Source organism: Oryzias melastigma, linkage group LG6, assembly GCF_002922805.2.
Source record: "Oryzias melastigma strain HK-1 linkage group LG6, ASM292280v2, whole genome shotgun sequence".
NCBI classification, from domain to species: Eukaryota; Metazoa; Chordata; class Actinopteri; order Beloniformes; family Adrianichthyidae; genus Oryzias; species Oryzias melastigma.
In genome coordinates this window covers 4,222,542-4,241,551 of record NC_050517.1, presented here as the reverse complement: position 1 = coordinate 4,241,551, position 19,010 = coordinate 4,222,542, and the positions used below count along the sequence as shown (strand labels likewise).

General features: G+C 42.4%; 1 protein-coding gene across 5 annotated transcripts in view; it reads left to right on the top strand.

Annotated features, from left to right (window-relative positions):
- Positions 1 to 19,010, top strand: part of LOC112160565 (eukaryotic translation initiation factor 4 gamma 2) — a 92,225-nt gene that overhangs the window by 55,658 nt on the left and 17,557 nt on the right. The window lies entirely within an intron of this gene.

Genomic DNA, 19,010 nt, shown 5'->3' with positions numbered 1-19,010 from the left:
ACGAATTTTTATTTGTTCTTCACGGGGCGAACCCGCTGTGCTTAATATGTGAGCAAACTTTAACTGGATTTAAACGGAGTAATTTGGAAGGTCATTTCAAAACTGTGCATCTCAAATTTAACAAAAGTTATCCACCTGGGAGTGAACTCAGAAAAAATAAAATATCACAGCTGACCGCTTCACTTTTAGGACAGCAAAATCTCATTCACAGAACCACCTCATCTGCAGAGGTTTTAATGGAGGCATCATATGAGATCGCATGGATTTTGGCACGGGCTAAAAAACCCTTTTCAGACTCTGAGTTAGTGAAGGATTGTTTTTTAGCGTCCGCAGAAATATTATTTGCTGATTTTAGCAACAAGGATGCAATTATCAAGCAGATTAAAGGATTACAGCTCTCAGATTCAACAATTACAAGAAGAGTTGAAGACATCGGATAGAGCATACAGGAGCAGATGCTGACTGATTTACGTGGCGCACCTTGTTACAGCATGGCAGTGGATGAGAGCACCGATGTAACTGATACTGCTCAGCTTTGTGCTTGGGTCAGGTTCCCCAGAGAGGATTCTTTTCGAGAGGAAATGCTATGTTTACTACCAATGCTTGGACAAACTAGAGGTGAGGACATTTTGAACACACTTCTGATTTTTTTTGAAGAAAAGCGCATCAGCTGGTCCCGACTTGCGAGTGTGTGCACTGATGGCGCACCCAGCATGCGCGGCAAAGAGAAGGGTCTCATTGGGCTTATGAACAAAAGAGATGATATCTTCAGCTTTTTCAGTTTTCACTGCATCATCCATCAACAATCACTTGTGTCCAAGCTTAGAAACCAAAAGTTCCAAAATGTGATGGAAACAGTGGAGCATGTTGTGAATTTTATTGTTTCTAGAGCTCTGAATCATAGGCAGTTTAGGCAATTAATAGAAGAACATGACAAAGAGTACAGCGATTTGGTGATGCACAGCGAAGTGAGATGGTTATCTCGGGGAAAAGTTCTTGAGAGGTTTCTGAGCCTTCTTCCTGAAATCTGCACATTCCTGGAAAGCAAGAGAAAAGATCAGCCAGAGCTGAAAGACCCAGCCTGGATCATACAGCTGACCATTCTCACAGACATCACCGGCCACTTAAATGTTCTGAACCTGCAGCTCCAAGGGAGATGCAAGCTTCCAAGTGATATGATTCGAGCTGTCAGAGCATTTCAAACCAAAATAAGTGATCTATGGATACCTGATGAAAAACACAACCACTTCCCCAAACTCAAGGAGTTCCTCACTAAAGATCCATCCTTGGAGCAGCACTTTTCTCATTCTGCACTTGTGGAGGTTTTGAATGAGCTGAAAGGAGAATTTGAATGCAGGTTCAGTGATTTTAATGAACACAAAGACTTTTTTAACTTCATTGAAAATCCCTACCATCTGAGTATAACCCAGCTTGCACCAACCATCACACTGCTCGCTCCTCTCAATCGTGCCAGGATTGAAAGTGAAGTCATTGAGATCCAAAGTAATGACATTCTCCAAGCTGAGCTTAAAACAGGTGTCATTCACTTCTGGAATCTAGTTTCTGAAGCAGATTTTCCAACTTTGAAGCCCCTTGTGCAGAAAGTGATGTCCTTTTTTGCCAGCACATACACATGTGAATCTACCTTTTCCACAATGAACACAATCAAGAGAAAACAGAGGAACAGACTGACCAATGCTAACCTGGAATGTCTTACTCGCATTGCTACAACAAACTACAAATACGCATGAAGAAAGTCAAGGAACTGCATACCAGCTTCCGTGCTTCCATGCACTAAGGTAAATGCACACACACACACTTTTTGGCTGTGTTTTTTAAGGCGGTGTTTCGATTACATGCAATTGTTTTGTGCCGGGAATGTTTTCTGGCTCGCCCTTTCTCTTTGGTCCGTCAATGTGGCTCTTCTTTAAAAAACAGTGAGGACCACTGACCCAAAGCCCTAATTAATGAAATCAGACTCAAGAACGGAGATCAGATGGTTATAACATATGTAACATATTCTATTGCAATGTCCATTGTTAAGAAGCATGTCTAGACTTGGAGCAACTGACAGCAAGTGAAATGTGGACCTACATCTCTACACCAAAAAACTACAGTTTTGAAGATCTAAAAACAAAAAACACACTATAGACTTGTATACGTTTCTTCATTTTAAGATGCACTTAAAAGCCTTAATGTTTTTTTTCTCTTTTCAAAAGATGACAGTGCGTCTTATAATCCAAAGTGCCTTATACAACAACGCAGAAAGATATTTAGTCAGCCAGGAACTGTGAAAGCTCTCTGACTTAAAAAGATGAAAGAGGCCTGTAATTTTCATCATTGGTATACCTCAATTATGAGACAAAATGAGAAAAAAAATCCAGAAAATCACATCATCTGATTTGGATAAAAAAATACGACATAAAGTTGGTCTCAGTCACACTCAAATGTTCAAGACCAATGGTCTGGACCAAGTTCCAAAATCAGGAAAAATGTTGTTTTGCAACTTTGGAAAGTCTCTATTGGATTGACTCTCCGATCATTTCTCGCTGACGCAGGAGCGGCGAGTTCACAGATGATCACGCTGTGCGCATTTCGAGAAACTGCAGGTGGGTCACAGTCAGTGATTCCGTGAAGTCCTGCTCTTGGGAAACAATGTGGATGGGGGTAAAGTTTACCACATCTCTAGTTACTGCAGAAACCGACCTTAGTTCAATAAACGCAAAGATCAGCCAGCCTTTCAGAGCACAAGCTTTACCTTGTCTGCGCCATTACGCGCGCGCATTTCTGAAAATGGTAAATGGCGTATACTTGTATAGCGCTTTCTACCCTCCTTCGAGGGCCCAAAGCGCTTCACAGTCACAGACCCATTCACACATTCACACACTGGTGGTGGCTCCGCTGCCGAACACTGGCACCAACCTCCCACCAGAGGCAATTCGGGGTTCAGTGTCTTGCCCAAGGACACTTCGACATATGGGCGGGCAAGGCGGGAGTCGAACCCGCTCACTTCTGATCAGGAGTCGACCGCCCTACCACTGCACCACGGCCGGATGATTTGTCTGACAGCGTTCATTTGTCAGTCAGGAGATGATCTTGTTACTACGTCATGTGCTGAAATTGAAAGTTTTCCCCCAGGTGAAACTACAGTAAAGCACGTCTGATTTTAAGCGCTCCAGAAAGTCTGCGCTTCCACGTGCACGGTTGAGTGCTGCGTGCCGCACAGCAATCCAGCCAAAGTTTACACACGTGTTTTTCCAGTATGTTTGCTGACTACGTGTGACTGCATAAGAGTCCCTCAGATTCAACACTGCTGAATTAGCACATGCATCAATCGTGCTAAGTAGACGAAGTAGACGGTCTCTATCCCGCGATGACTTTTTCTGCTTGCGGGTAGGATTAAACACGCACGTAGGAACAGAGAACCGCACGTGGGTGTCTTAATTATCCATTAGGAATGTTTGATACATGCATGGGAATGTCTTATTTCTGCGTGTAGTTTTAAATAATAAATGATACCATACAGGCTATGTTCTGCTCCTGAAAGTCTGTGCTTCCCCATGCACAGCTGCACAAATGCCATCCATCCATCCATCTTCCTCCGCTTTATCAGGGACCGGGTCCCGGGGGCAGCAGTCTAAGCAAAGATGCCCAGACTTCCCTCTCCCCGGCCACTTCCTCCAGCTCCTCCGGGGGGACCCCGAGGCGTTCCCAGGCCAGCCCAGAAACATAGTCTCTCCAGCGTGTCCTGGGTCTTCCCCGGGGCCTCCGCCCAGTGGGACATGCCCGGAACACCTCTCCAGGGAGGCGTCCAGGAAGCATCCGGACCAGATGCTGGAGTCACCTCAACTGGCTCCTCTCGATGTGGAGGAGAAGCGGCTCTACTCCGAGCTCTCTCCGGGTGACTGAGCTTCTCACCCTATCTCGGAGGGAGCGCCTAGCCACCCTACGGAGAAAACTCATTTCAGCCGCTTGTAGTCGGGATCTTGTTCTTTCGGTCACGACTGAGAGCTAATGACCATAGGTGAGTACTGGAACGAAGATCGACCGGTAAATTGAGAGCTTTGCTTTCTGGCTCAGCTCTCTTTTCACCACAACGGACGGGTACAGCGACCGCATAATAGCGGACGCAGCTCCAATCCGCCTGTCGATCTCACGCTCTGATCTTCCATCCAGTGTTAATTTTGACAGAGAATTTTAATTTAGTTTTAGTCATAGTCTTTTGACTAAAATAGGGTTTAGTTTTAGTCGCAATTTAGTCATATTGATTCTATTAATTTTAGTCAAATTTTAGTCGACGAAATTACAGTGGATATTTAGTCGACGAAATTACAGTAGATATTTAGTCGAAAAAAATATAGAATAAAGGTAAAGTATTTTAATCACATTTACACCGTATGATCAGATGAATAACACGCAAAGATTTGAGTAATTTGTAAAAAAAACAAAACATTTTACTTCACTTTGCTTTCCAAACTTGTCATTTCTGCGAATTCAGCTTCAACAACTTGAAACACAATAAAAGAAAAAATAAATATAATTATATCATTATAATTCCATCCCATTTCCAATCAGAAAGTGTCTATTCACACGTAATTTTCAAAAAACCTGCAGCCAGTGCTAAACTTTTTTCTTAGTCGCACTGACCCAGAGTAAAGGGTTAAGGTTAGGATTATGGTTATGGTTAGGGTTAAACAAGCAAATGTTTCCTGAGTGCTGCAGTCTCTGCAGCTCACAGCTCCACCAGGGGATGGGTCAAATGTGGAGAACACATTTCACACATTTAGGAGCGTGGCAGTTAATGGGACTTTAACTTAAAAGTTTAATTTTAAATATGTGCGCCCAACAAAAGAAACCCAGCCTTGCACAAACTTAAAATGCGTGCCGGTAATGCAGCAACGGGATCCTGGCTGCACGTATTACATGTGGACAAAACATGAATTTCCATCACATTCTGTGCTGGTCACATGTAAATATGTGTAAATAACTTGTCTTATTATAAATGTCCGAACACAAAAAAATATATATGTTGAAGAGGTAGTCAAGTGTAAAAATGCATAAAAAACATTCATTGGGGAGTAAGCTGTCCAGGACACCTGTGAGGATGTTATATGTGCTTGACCAGCATGTCTGTGGTGAACTGTAATACCACCGCCGGCCAATAGAGGGCGCTGTTGTCACGTAAGACGTGATGGCATTGGAGATTAAACCGGTGACTGCTTGTGGATCTGAAGAAGCAGCGGGGCTGCTAGCACTCGGAAATACACAACAACATCGATTTATAACTTTACAAACGTCATGCTAAAACAATAAAGCCAGACTTACATTTAAATGTAAACCTCTGAGCTTCAGAGCTTCACCCGCGTGAAGAAAAGCGCTTCTCCACCGCGCAGTACCGGTGCTAATTAGCTTGGCGAGAGCAACCCCTTAAAACAACTATGTCAGATAATCCAACTCTTTAAAATGGAACAACTGTTGGAAGGGTCGGGGAGGAATTTGGATTCAGCCCAGAACGCTGGAAATAATCGAGTTTGTCTGTATGTTTACCTTTCCGTGGATTTCAGGCTGGCTTGTCTGCAAACGTCGTATCAGGTTTTCTGGTGTTTTTGCCTGTGATGTCGCTCCACACAACGTCTTGTTGAGGGTCGTCTTTAATATAACATTTGTCCATATATGTACTTTTCTGTTTCTACCTGGAGTAGACATTTTTCACCTCTATCACAGACACAATTCATTGAATTAGCATCTTCCCAGGCGGGCTGCAGGGCTCTGTGTTCTGATTGGATCGCTCTGCATTGGCTCCCGCCCTCCTCCACCAGCAGTCATTATGATTGGATGTCGTCTTCGAAGAGCATTTTCGTGTCGTTTTTATTCGTTGACGAAAAAAGTTTGTCAATTTAGTTAAAGTTTTCGTGTCTGGGCAGGAGTTTTCGTTTCGCTTTCGTTGGGTAAATAGTGTCGTTGACGAAGACGATGACGAAAATTTTTCGTCAACGAAATTAACACTGCTTCCATCACTCGTGAACAAGACCCCAAGATATTTAAACTCCTCCACCTGAGGCAGGAGCACTCCACCCACCGAGAGAGGGCAAACCACCTTTCTCCGGTCCAGAACCATGGCCTCAGACTTAGCAGTGCTGACCCTCATCCCAGCCGCTTCACACTCGGCTGCAAACCGCTCCAATGCATGCCGGAGGTCCTGGCCTGATGAAGCCAACAGAACAACATCATCTGCAAAGAGCAGAGAGGAAATCCTGTGGTCCCCAAACCAGATCCCCTCCGGCCCCTGGCTGCGCCTAGAAATTCTGTCCATAAAGACTATGAACAGAACCGGTGATAAAGGGCAGCCCTGCCGGAGTCCAACATGCAGCGGGAACAGGTCTGACTTACTGCCGGCTATGCGAACCAAGCTCCTGCTCCGGTCATACAGAGACCGGACAGCCCTGAGTAAGGCTCCCCGGACCCCATACTCCCTGAGCACCCCCCACAGGACACCACGGGGAACATGGTCGAACGCCTTCTTCAAATCCACAAAACACATGTGGATTGGATGAGCGAACTCCCACGAACCCTCCAGCACTCTGGAGAGGGTGTAGAGCTAGTCCACTGTTCCACAACCAGGGCAGAAACCGAACTGTTTTTCTTGGATCTGAGGTTCAACTATCTGGCATTTTTTGAAAAAAAAGTTTTTGCGCTTAGAGGAGGAAATAGACATTTTTCGCAAAACTTTAATGGAAAGACTTTTTTCGAAATAATGCGCTTCTTGGTATGAAGTGTCTGATCTGAGTGCCGCTGAGCCGGCGCACCGAGAGGTCCGGGAGCGTCAAAGTGCTTCAGAAATTTCGGGTCATACAGAATCGCGCAGCATCTCCTCCTCCTCCTTTCCTCATCGCTTCACCTGCAGACGCACTTTTGCAGCTTGGAGCCTGAAATCTCATGAGCGCGAGCGCCGTGACAGAAACTTGAATTTATGATGTCATGTTTTCAAACAGAAAAAAGGTCCAGATGCTTATTTGTTAGAATGCTTTTTTTTAATGCTGAACAGACTTCTCCCTCTTCTCAGTCGAGCTGTGCTGCACGCGCGCCCCAGACAGAGCTGTGACGTCACCCAAATGCTCCCTTTTGGTGAAGAAAAAAAAATACCTGTTCTCGTTCATCGCCGTGTTTTTAATGACTTATCGCGTGATTTGGTTTGTGCTTTATCGCAAAATTATGATTTAATGGAGACAATGTCATTTAGAAACTTTTTTTTTTGTTGAAATTCCTAGAATTTCCATAAAGTTTTGTGTAAATGTGTCATGGAAACGCAGCTAATAACAAAGAATGAGGCGTCCCCTTCTCCCTTTCACACACGGAGACACCGAGAATATTTGATTATTAGTTATCTTTAATGCAAACACAGTTTGCAAAAACAAAACAAAACAAAAACAACAACAACAAAAAAAACTCGCATTTTTCAAAATAGGTTTTTGTGCGTAGAGGAGCTGGTTTTGGGGGCATATTGAAATGGATATGGACATTTTTTGCAGAACTGTGATGGAAATTGAAATTTTTCCAATTAAACGGCTTCTGAAGTGTCTGTCTGAGTACAGCACAGCGGGCGCCACGAGAGATCCCACAGTGTCACCGCTAATCGTGCATCTCCTCTGTAAAATCAATAACCAAGATTTCCTCATCGCTTCATCTGTAGCCGACCTTCTGCAGCCTGAATACTTGTTCTGGACATTCTTTTACATACCACTGAACAGACTTCTGACTTGCATCTGAGACTGTCAGTGGACTCGCTGCGCGAGCCAGCGCGGCACGCGCGCACCACACTGCTGTGACGTCACTCAAATGGTCCTTTTTAGACGATCAAATAAAAAAAAACATATTGCCGTGTTTATAATGACTTATCGCATGAGTTGGTTTGTGTTTTATCGCATTATTATGAAACCATATCATTGCGACACCGTTTTGTCAAAATTCCTAGAATTTGGTTAAAGTTTCATGTGTAATGAAACAGAACCCAGAGCTGCTGAGTGTTTCTGCATGGTGCGTTCACTGAGCCCCGGATATCGGCAGTAAAACAAAGCAGTTTATCAGAGAAAACATAGAACACCGGCACTGATCCGTATATAATCGATTGATTAAATGGTGTTGAAGTTTTCTCTGCAAAACTGATTTGTTTTGTTGCGGATTGCATAAAAATGACAAAGTTTGTTGCGGACTGAGTTGGGCCGAGTGGCTGTTCGCCTATGTCCAGAGGTCAGTGAATGCACCATGCGCAGATTATTGTCTGAAAGCGTTTGAGGAGCGTATCCAATAATAATGGTTATAATTAATTAACAATAATTAATGATAGTTATAATTTTGTTAAAAACATTGCATTTGGTCATTTGGTGCATCTGTTGAGATTAATAAAGTTCTGAATATTGATATGTTTCCTAGCTTATTGTCATTATTGATAATTATGCTAAGAAATCCGTGTCTTCACATAGAGAAGTATCATTATTCATTATCAATAATGTAGAATTAAAGGCAAAATAAACCAATTTATTATTTCAAACTGGTAGCCCTTCGTATGATTTAGTACCCATGAACTAGCCCGCAGTTTCAAAAAGGTTGGTGACCCCTGCCCTAAACTATGACGTTTCATTTATGTCAAAACTCCACGCAGAAATGAGACATCTCCATGAGCGCATCAAACGTTCTGCACGGACAATTCAGATCCCGCGAGCACTTTTTCCTCCTCCACAAGCAGAAAAAGTTCTTACGCCTTAGAGACTGACTACTTCTGTGTGTGTGAGCTGGTCTCTTGAGCACGAGTGATGCGCAGGCGCAAGCAGAATCTCAGTGGGCGTGCGCACGCCTGACACTTTTGATTTGTGTGCTCACGTGGACTCTGGCCCTGCTTGCGGAAAAAAATTCTGCTCACGCGAGGCAAAATTGAGTTTTTTGGGGCGGAGACGGGGGGCTGCATCGACTTTCTTCTGATTGGTCTATTTGAGGACTACGACGCCTTCTAAACTCACAGACAGGAAAGAGTTTGACGAGGAGGCTGTAGTCTAGCTGTCATGCAGAAACATTGTCGGGAAAATGGCATATCTGACTGTAAAGAACAGCAAAGACTTTAAAAATACAGCGTTTTCCCTTATTCGTGGGGTTTCTGCATGACAGCTAGACTACAGCCTCCTCGTTGTGCGAGAGAAGAAAAGATTGCATCTTCCAACTTCTCTGCTGTAGAGGGTTGGAATTAAGTGAAAGGCTATACTGTTCAGTGATATTAAAACAAAGTCCATTGCAGTTTGGTGAAATATGTAAATTTCTATAGGCCCCAAAAATCACTTGCTCCAAGCTCCGTAACTTTTTTTTGTTGATAAATTTAGATTACTTTCCCAAAAATTGTGGTGTGTCCAATAAGCAAATTTATTATTGGCACAGTTTTGTAGTAAAGGGAAAGTTTTTGGAGAGAGAATAGACTCATCCTGATTTATGCATTCATTATTCTTGATTTGTGTGTAACTTTGAATTTGCGCATGTGTAACTCCTGATTTGTAACTCGGACACTAGATTTTTTTGCATGAGAACAAAAATGATAAAATTCAAAAAATACAAAATATAATTTACACATGCACAACTTAAAATTAAAACAGCTTGAAACTAACTACCCACACAAATCTCTAAAAATTATGTGAAAAATGACTTGTTACCCACAAAGATAAACATGAAATACGGCGTTTTAATAAAAATAAATGTTAAGATGCCATTAAAATAAACATGACGATCTTGTATATAGGATTACCTTGTACTCATGAATTAGACACCCATCATCTTACCCCAGGTAGCAACAAAATGCTGTGAGAACCGCTTCCCTTTTTGTGATGAACATTAGTTGTTGCCTGTGAAAAAAATGCGAAAGAGAAAAAAAATTAGAGATGCACAGTGGTCAGCACTCTTGCCTCACAGCAAGAAGGTCCCTGGTTACCTGTGACAGAAAAAACAATTGGGGACCTTTCTGTGTGTTCTCCCCATGCATGCGTTTTCTCCGGGGAGTCCGGGTTCCTCCCATTATCCAAAAACATGCTTCATAGGTTAATTGCTTACTCTAAATCAGGGGTCACCAACCAGGTGACCACATTTTCATCTAAATTTGTGATATTGTGCCACAAGAAGAGATCAAAACACAATAAAGTGGCTTTTTAAAGTTTTCATTATAACACACTTCAAACCTTTGCTTTTATGGCAAATTCAGAATAACTTATAGCAAAAATAAGAAAACACAAAGTGCAAACATTTATTAGCCAAGTAGCAAATGGTCTTTAAAATGTTACTCTTAAAATGGGAGATTTTACCAAGTCTCCAAAACAAGCTAGCTATCGCACAAGCACCACACAAAATTATACTTCTTCTTCTTCTTTTCCTTTCGGCTTTTCCCTTCAGGGGTCGCCACAGTGAATCAGTTTCCTCCATCTAAGCCTGTCTTCAGCATCCTCCACTCTAACACCAGCCACCTTCATGTCTTCATTTACTCCATCCATAAACCTCCTCTTTGGTCTTCCTCTAGACCTCTTTCCTGCAGCTCTAGACTCAGCATCCTTCTACCAATATATTCACTGTCTCTCCTCTGAACATGTCCAAACCATCTCAGTCTGGCCTCTCTGACTTTATCTCCAAAACCTCTAACATGTGCTGTCCCTCGGATGTATTCACTCCTGATCCTTTCCATCCTGGTCACTCCCAAAGAGAACCTCAGCATCTTCATCTCTGCTACCTCCAGCTCTGCTTCCTGTCTTTTCTTCAGTCCCACTGTTTCTAGTCCAAACAACATGGCTGGTCTCACCACAGTCTTGTACACCTTTCCTTTCATTTGTGCTGAAACTCTTCTGTCACACATCACACCTGACACTTTTCTCCACCCATTCCAACCTGCTTGCACTCTCCTCTTCACTTCTTTTCCACACTCTCCATCACTCTGTACTCCTTTAGGATAACTCCTACTCCATTTCTCTTCCCATCTCCACCATGATAGAACAACTTGAACCCTGCTCCTAAACTTCTAGCCTTGCTACCTTTCCACCTGGTCTCCTGGACACACAGTATGTCTACCTTTCTCCTCTGCATCATGTCCACTAACTCTCTACCCTTTCCTGTCATAGTTCCAACATTCAAAGTCCCAACTCTCAGTCCAACACTAGTGACTTTCCTCTTCTCTCTCTCTCCCTACGAACCCGCCATCCTCCTCTCCTTCTTCCACCCACAGTAGTCCAATTTCCATCGGCACCCTGTCGTTGAACAGCACCGATGGCGGTCGTTGTTAACCCTGACCTCGACCGATCCGGTATGGATATCGTAGGTCTGATTCGCATATTTGATTTAGGAAGATTTCACGTCGGATGCCCTTCCTGACACAACCCTCTGTATTTATCCGGGCTTGGGACAGGCACAATGAGATCCTGGCTTGGGCCCCCTCGTGGATACATTACCACACAAAATTATACTGGCTAAATCAAAACTTCAAGGCATTTTTCGGACTAGTAACTTTGTGGCCTACAACATATTTACATGATTATAGTAAAACTAAAATCTCAAAAAGTTTGAAAAATTTACTTACCAAAGCCAAGCATAACTCCACCTGGTCTCTGTTCTGTGTACAATGAAGTGAACAAACGGACTTGTATTCCAAAATGGCGGCTGCCTTGTGTGCACATGCGCAGATCAGTCAATGTCATTACAGGTTTAATGAACATAATTTTTTTCATTTCTTTTTACCAATTTAATAATGTTGTTTTAAAAAGTAAACAATATGAGTTTGAATTACTTGAATTAATTAGGTAGAATGGAAAAATGATATAAAATTATTAAAATAAACTATAAAAATATATGAAGTTTTTACTAAAGGCCAGAATCAGTTTTTTCAGTGTACAGGGGTAAGGATATATTCATGCATGCAGAAAATATAGTGACAGTGACAAACAGATCAGAAACTGTTACACTTTGGCGCTGCGTATGGACCGGGCTCTAAATTAACACCCCCCACTCGCCAAATGCAGATAAAACTTTGATTTTGCATGTAGAAAAAAAGTCACTAGCCACTTTGACTGGTGAGACATTGTTCCTCATCTCTTACAAGGAACTCAAACTCACAAGCAGAGTCTACCTTCCCTCTTTAATTGGCTACAACAAACATCCACAAACATCCGTCCCAGAGTTAGTTTAAAACATTTAATTCTGACTTTATTGTGTGGATTTCACAGAGTTAATCCTCAAATTTGCAGCTGCTGGTGGTGCATTCAGGGACTGCATAGAATTTCTGTAGCTATGCGATTTCATCAGGAGCTCGCTGTTGCTGCATTCAGGTGCACTGGTAATTTCTAGTATTTACTCACATTGATCTCAGTCAACACAAACACACTCACTTTTAACTGCATGTCATTGTTACTCTTTGAAATGACAGAACAACAGCACACTGATCTGTTGGAGCACGCATTAAGGCAAAACGTTGCATATTTTTCAATAAACATGTTTTTTCTATGCATGACATTCTTGAAAAAAAAGCATTAAAATAATTTTATTACTGCTAGTTTTTATCTTTATTGAAACATATGGCATTAAAAAAGGGTAGTCTTATTTTTTAATTAAATGCAATGTGCTACTATAAAAAATATATAAAAAATTCTTTTAAAACATATCTTGAAAAACAGACTGTGAGGTGCAAAGTTGACCACATGTGTGAGCTTCCAGAAGTCATCAACAAACTTTGCTGCTTCACTGCTTTGACACAAAGCATTTTCAATGATGATTAGTGTTTTTTATTTGCGAGACGTTAATTATCAACTCAAAATAAATGAAAAAAATTATGCATAAATACATAAATTATTTTTCTATAGAAATGTTTGGCTACTAGAGTCCAGATTTGGCTGGTAGATGTAACCATCCACCCCAGCTAGAAACCAAAAAAGTGAATTTAGAGCCCTGCTACGGGTATTGGATCTGGTGGAGGTATGCATGGTTGTGTGTCCGGTATTTGCTGCTTTAACTCTCATATAAAATCAGCTGCAGGCTGATGCTGATAAAACTGTGAGAGCGTCAGAACGTCAGAGCCAACGGTTTACACAAATTTGGTTTATTAATCACCAATTGTTTTACTGCACCAAAATGGTAGTAATAAAGTAATGAAGGTTTTCTGTTGTCTAGTAATAATGAGATTGAGTCCAACAACGAGAGGGAACTGTCATGTCTGATAAACAGATGTTTAATTCTAACACTGACGATGTTTTGTGGGAGATCAATTAAAAGAGTGGTTTGTTAAATAGTCACAAACGTTTGGCTCCGCCCCATCACAACTCTTTGGCTCCGTCCCCATCACACATTCCAGGCTCCCCTTGTTGGAAAAATGTATTCATCTTTTATGTGCTGCTGTCTGGGGTTTATGTATATGTTTTAGTGGCGTGGATGTGTGTGCATGTGTGTATTTGTATTACTGGTAGAGAGCTTTTGTTTACTCAGGGCTGATTGTGGTTTTTAGAGGCAATTGATAACTGATATTCTTTTACATAAAAGTCCACCACGTTTTTTGCTCAAAACCTATTTTTTTCAAAAGAAAACAAATAAGACTGAAACCTCCCCTCTCATGTTGTATCAAAACTTAATTATCTCTAATATATTATACTAAAGGTCAACCTCTGCTACAGGAGTCTGGAAAGCAAAGGTAGAACATGCTGACATTTGCTCAGATCATCATCATTTTTGACTGCACACAATTGATGATATCTGAGGTCTTCTCTACATTAAATTCTCATAGACGTCTTCTTTAAAGGCATAATATAAAAATCTGCATCTTGTTTTCTTGAAGCTGAGAGGTTTTCTGCTCGTCCATGTGTGAAGACTTCATTTAATCAGGCAGTTCTGATAGGGTCTTACCTGTGTTTAGGTCTTTGTATGGCACCGTAAACAGCAGGGCTGGGTATCGATGATAATTTCCAGAAATTCAATTCAATTTTGAGTTTAGACAAATTTGCTTGAATATATACTGCTCACAAAAATTAAAGGAGGACTTTAAAGAAACGCATTAGGTACATCAGATCTCAATATGAAGTTGGATATCTATACAAATAACGACAGGGCAGTGTCTTAGGAGCAAAAGGATGCCAAGTCTTTTAACGGAAATAAAAGTTTTCAGCTTATAGAGGCTCAATTGTGTAGACACCATAAATCAGAGTGAAATGAAGATGTGGCAGGCTAGTCCATTTTTTCCAAAACTTCATTTCTGCAACTCAAAATGCTTTTCAGTATCTTGTGTGGCCCCCACCAGCTTGTATGCATGCTTGACAACATCGCGGCATGCTCCTAATGAGACGACAGATGGTGTCTTGTGGCATTTCCTCCCAGATCTGTGTATGGGCATCCCTGAGCTGTTGTACAGTCTGAGGAGCAACCTGGCGGTGCCTAATGGACCCCAAAATAATGTCCCAGAGATGTTCTATTGCAGGGGTGCCCATTCCTGGTCCTCGAGAGCTACCACCCTACTTGTTTTCCAGATCTCCTTGCACTGCTTGCTGCTGATTACCTGGACCAGGTGTGTTCATTCAATCAGAATGTGAAGACATCTGACTGAGCTAATCAGCACCAAGCAGGGCTTGGACATCTGGAACACAGGCAGGGTGGTAGCTCTCGAGGACCAGGAATGGGCAGCCCTGTTCTATTGTGTTTAAGTCAGGGGATGGTGAAGGTCATTCAATTGTTTCAATTCCTTCATCCTCCAGGTACTGCCTGCATACTCTTGTCACGTGAGGTAGGGGATTGTTGTGCATTAGGAGGAAACCAGGACCTATTGCACCAGCGTAGGGTCTGACAATGGGTTCAAGGATTTCATCTGGATACCTTATGGCAGTCAGAGCACCATTTCCTAGGCAGTAGAGGTCTGTGCGTCCCTCCATGGATATGCCTCCCCAGACCATCACTGACCCACCACCAAACCTGTCATGTTGAACCACGTTGCAGACAGCATAACGTTGTCCTCGTCTTCTCCAGACTCTTTCACGTCTATCACAGATGCTCAGGGTGAACTTGCTCTCGTCTGTGAAAAGTACAGGGCGCCAGTGGCGGACTTGCCAATTCTGGTGTTCTTGAGCAAATGCCAGTGGAGCTCCATGGTGCTGGGCAGTGAGCACAGGGCCCACTACAGGACGTGGGGCACTCAGGCCACTTTCATGAAGTCTGTTCCTGATTGTTTGGATAGAGACATTCACACCAGTGGCCCTCTGGAGGTCATTCTGTAGGGCACGAGCAGTGCTCAGCCTGTTCCGTCTTGCACAAAAGAGCAGGTATTGGTCCTGCTGAGGGGTTGAGGACCTTCTACGGCCCTGCCCAGCTCTCCGAGAATAACCACCAGTCTCCTGAAATCTCCTCCATGTTCTGGAGATTGTGCTGGGAGACACATTAAACCTTCTTGCTGCAGCACGTGTGGAGAAGTTGGACAACCTGTGCAACTTCTGTAGGGTTAAGGAATTGCCTCATACTGCCAGTAGATGATTATCAAGCCAAAATCAGCACGAGTGGAAAACCAGCCAAAAAAGATCAAGAGGGAGAAACTTGAAATGACCTCCACATGTAACACCAGTCCTGTTTTAAGGGTTTTCTAATTGTTACCACTGAAGTGCACCTGTTGTTAATTCCATGAACAGCAATACAGCTGAAATTGATTAACGAGGCCCTCAGCTGTTTAACCAACCAGAAAATTATCAGACTGGTTTAATTCAATTGATGACAGGCACAATAAAAAAAGTGTTCTTTTAATTTTTGCGCAGTGTATTTATATTAATACAGTTAACATAATAATACAGTTTATACATAATCCAATTGGTACAATTCACATACTGTAAATGTATCAGTGAAATAATGAGATTGTTAATATCATACAGTGTTACATGGATTCTCTAAAGGAGAAGTTCTAACAAAAATGCTCAGATCATTAACATTGTAAACATTGTTCTGCTTCTCCTGGAGGACGTTTCAGTTTGGCCACTACATGGCGATCTCACACTACACCTTATTCCAGAAGAAGAAGAAAGTATGAAAAAAAAACTGTTTTAGACTACTTAAAAAATATTTCCTTAAAAGTTTGCAAAACTTCTGCCTGTGAGTTTATAAAGATGTTTATTTAGTCAGCAATGTATGTTTAGGTCGACCGAGCGTTAGTATTGGCCATCCTACGGGAAATTCTATTAAATGTTAGCATCAAGCTAGCGGACTTTAGCTTGAAGTGCTAAATTTAGCTATATTTTTATGAATCGATAATTGATCTATTAAGCTTAAATCGACTCAAATCAATTAATTTAATTGTATCGATTAATTTTTCATTTATTAACCCAGCCCTAATAATTCCAGTAGATTCTGAAGGACAAAAATGGCTCTGGATACTTTTGTCCTTCAGAATCTACCTGTTAACGATTTAATATTTACTCTATGTTAAAGACTTTGTGACTTAGCGTCACTGGCGATGCCTCACATGTTAAAGGGTTAATTAAAAAAAAAAACAATACGTCTCCCAGGAAGGAGTCAGAAGGGAAAAAGACGCGAAGCTGCCTCGCACCATGACTGTTGTCACAGTAAATTGATCAAAATAGCAGTAAAGTTGCAATGTTGCAGGGTGAGCAAAACAAATCTACTTTTCTTGAATATACGTTAATAGTTGCAATTGCAACGTTGCAAAATCCTGGAGGGTCTGACTTAGGTGAAACTCTGAAATCTGAAGGAGCTGTAGGAATGTCCCAGGACAAAGGGGCCAGATGAAGAACATGCAGCCAGTCCACTGCACACACACAAAAGGCACACATATGGCCCAGTCACAAAATCAGTTGCGATGCGTCGGCGATGGGTAAAACCTGGGTATTTGAACAAAATACTATGGCGGCGCAATGCTTTGCAGCGGCTTCTCTAGCTCCCGGAAAAAAGTCTTTTTCTAACACTTTTTCAACTTTTTTTGGTGGTAATTTAGTAACCACTTCGCGTCCAAAGTATAGCTCGACTGAACTCATGAAAATCTGGAAGAGTTCAGTTGGTTTTATATCTAATAAATTAAAATCGTTACTTGAAAGACTGCATCTCCTGAAGTCTGCAGCATGGCGGAACAGATCAACGGGACCAACTGACAAGAGGAAGAGATGCGCCCGGAAACAAAAACGAGGCAAACGGGCGGGTGCGCAGGTCCAGTTGATGGCCAGCAGACCAGCAATTCCAAGTCTGTTTTTGGCCAATGTCCGCTCATTGGACAACAAAATGGATTTACTTCGCCTTAGACCAGGGGTCGGCAACCTGCGGCTCCGGAGCTGCATGCGGCTCTTTAAGCGCTGCTTAGTGGCTCACTGGCGCTTTTTCAAAAATGTTTGAAAATGATAAAAAAATGTTGGAGGGAAATATATTTTTTGTTTTAATACGGTTTCTGTTGGAAGACAAATATGACACAAACATCCTTTACGTTTTCCAGTTGTTGTTAGATGAGTGTAGGTGCTTCCACGCCGGCTGAGTCAGCGCGCAATCAAGCGCACAACCTCAATGAAAAGTCAATGCAAACATGCGCACACCAGAATTCCTGGCCCATGCGTCTGGAGCGCACGTGAGCACACGTTGCCAAGCGGGTTTTTAAGTCGGCACACATTGAGCGCGCGCTGAATCTTCAATCCGGTTCAAAATTTCCACGCACAGTCGCAGCAGCTCAGAGCTGTGACCAATCAAGGAGCCGGATTTGGGAGCTGCTTGTGGGCGGAGTCTGCTTCAAAGCACAAACGTGATCACGAAGGAGAAATGAATCATTACGGTTTGTGTCCGGTCAGGTTAATATGACACCAAGATGGACATTTAAAAAGGACAGAGTTATGAAAACAGTAAGATTTGGGGGATTTTCACCGCTTTTCCTTTTTGCTCTGAGGTTCTCCCTGTTGTAGATGCAGAGGAGCGCTAATGAACAGTAAAAATACAATAGAAGAAGAATCTCCTCCCCGCCACGCACCGCACGCGGCCGATGTGTGAGCACCTGCCCACCGGCTGCGTGCGGTGCGTTCAAGAACGCGGTCTACGCTTTCTTCTGAACGCACGCTCAGCAGGTGGTATCCACACCGGAGCAGCGCGGTCACGCACGCAGTGGCGGGGAGGAGATTCTTCTTCTATTCTTCTTCTACTGTTGATTAGCGCTCATCTGCCACCTACAACAGGAAGAACCTCGGAGCAAAAGTAAAAGCGGTGAAAATCCCCCAAATTTTTCTGAAGACTTTTGTTTTCACAACTCTGCCCTTTTAAATGTCTGACTTATAAACCTGGGTACCAAGTGCGTTCATCCTCCCTCCAGACTTGGAGGCCAGGAATTTTGGTGTGCGCGCGTTTATACAGACTATTCATTCAAAGTGTGCACTTGATTTGGCGCCGACGCGGCGAGTGTGGAAGCACCTTAAAGGTGCACGTTACATTTTTGTGATTTTTTTTTTTTCTTTTCAAATCCTCAAAATAAAATGACATCAAAAATCGGATTTCTTTATTGTATTTATTTAATTTCATCAAAGCAATGAAACAAACTGTATTTCATTCATATTGTAGTAATGGTCTCAGACACGCTGGGCTTGCTGTCTGGCAGCGCAAGGAATTGTGGGTTACCCGTTCTTTTGCCTGTCTGACTGGAATTGGATTTAAGTTTGGGTTTTCCTCAATGTGTTTTGTTGTCTGACTGTTGAACATTTGTTGGCATTTATGATTTTGTCCTCTTATGGTTGAATTCTTCCTGCTCCTGGAGTGAGAATGAGGGAGAGACTGATGACGACCCCCTCTCCTTGTGTCATTGTGGGATGTCATAATAAAAACTTGTATGTTCAATATGAGGCTATTTGGCCTTTGTCAGTTAGTTTGTCTCTGCAATTCCTCTCTAACTTGTCATGAATCCAAATTTGAGGCATACATGACGCGAGGACACGCAGCAGGAGAAATAAACATTTAATCACGGATGTTCATGATGTCGTTGTAACCTATGACGTCACATTGAT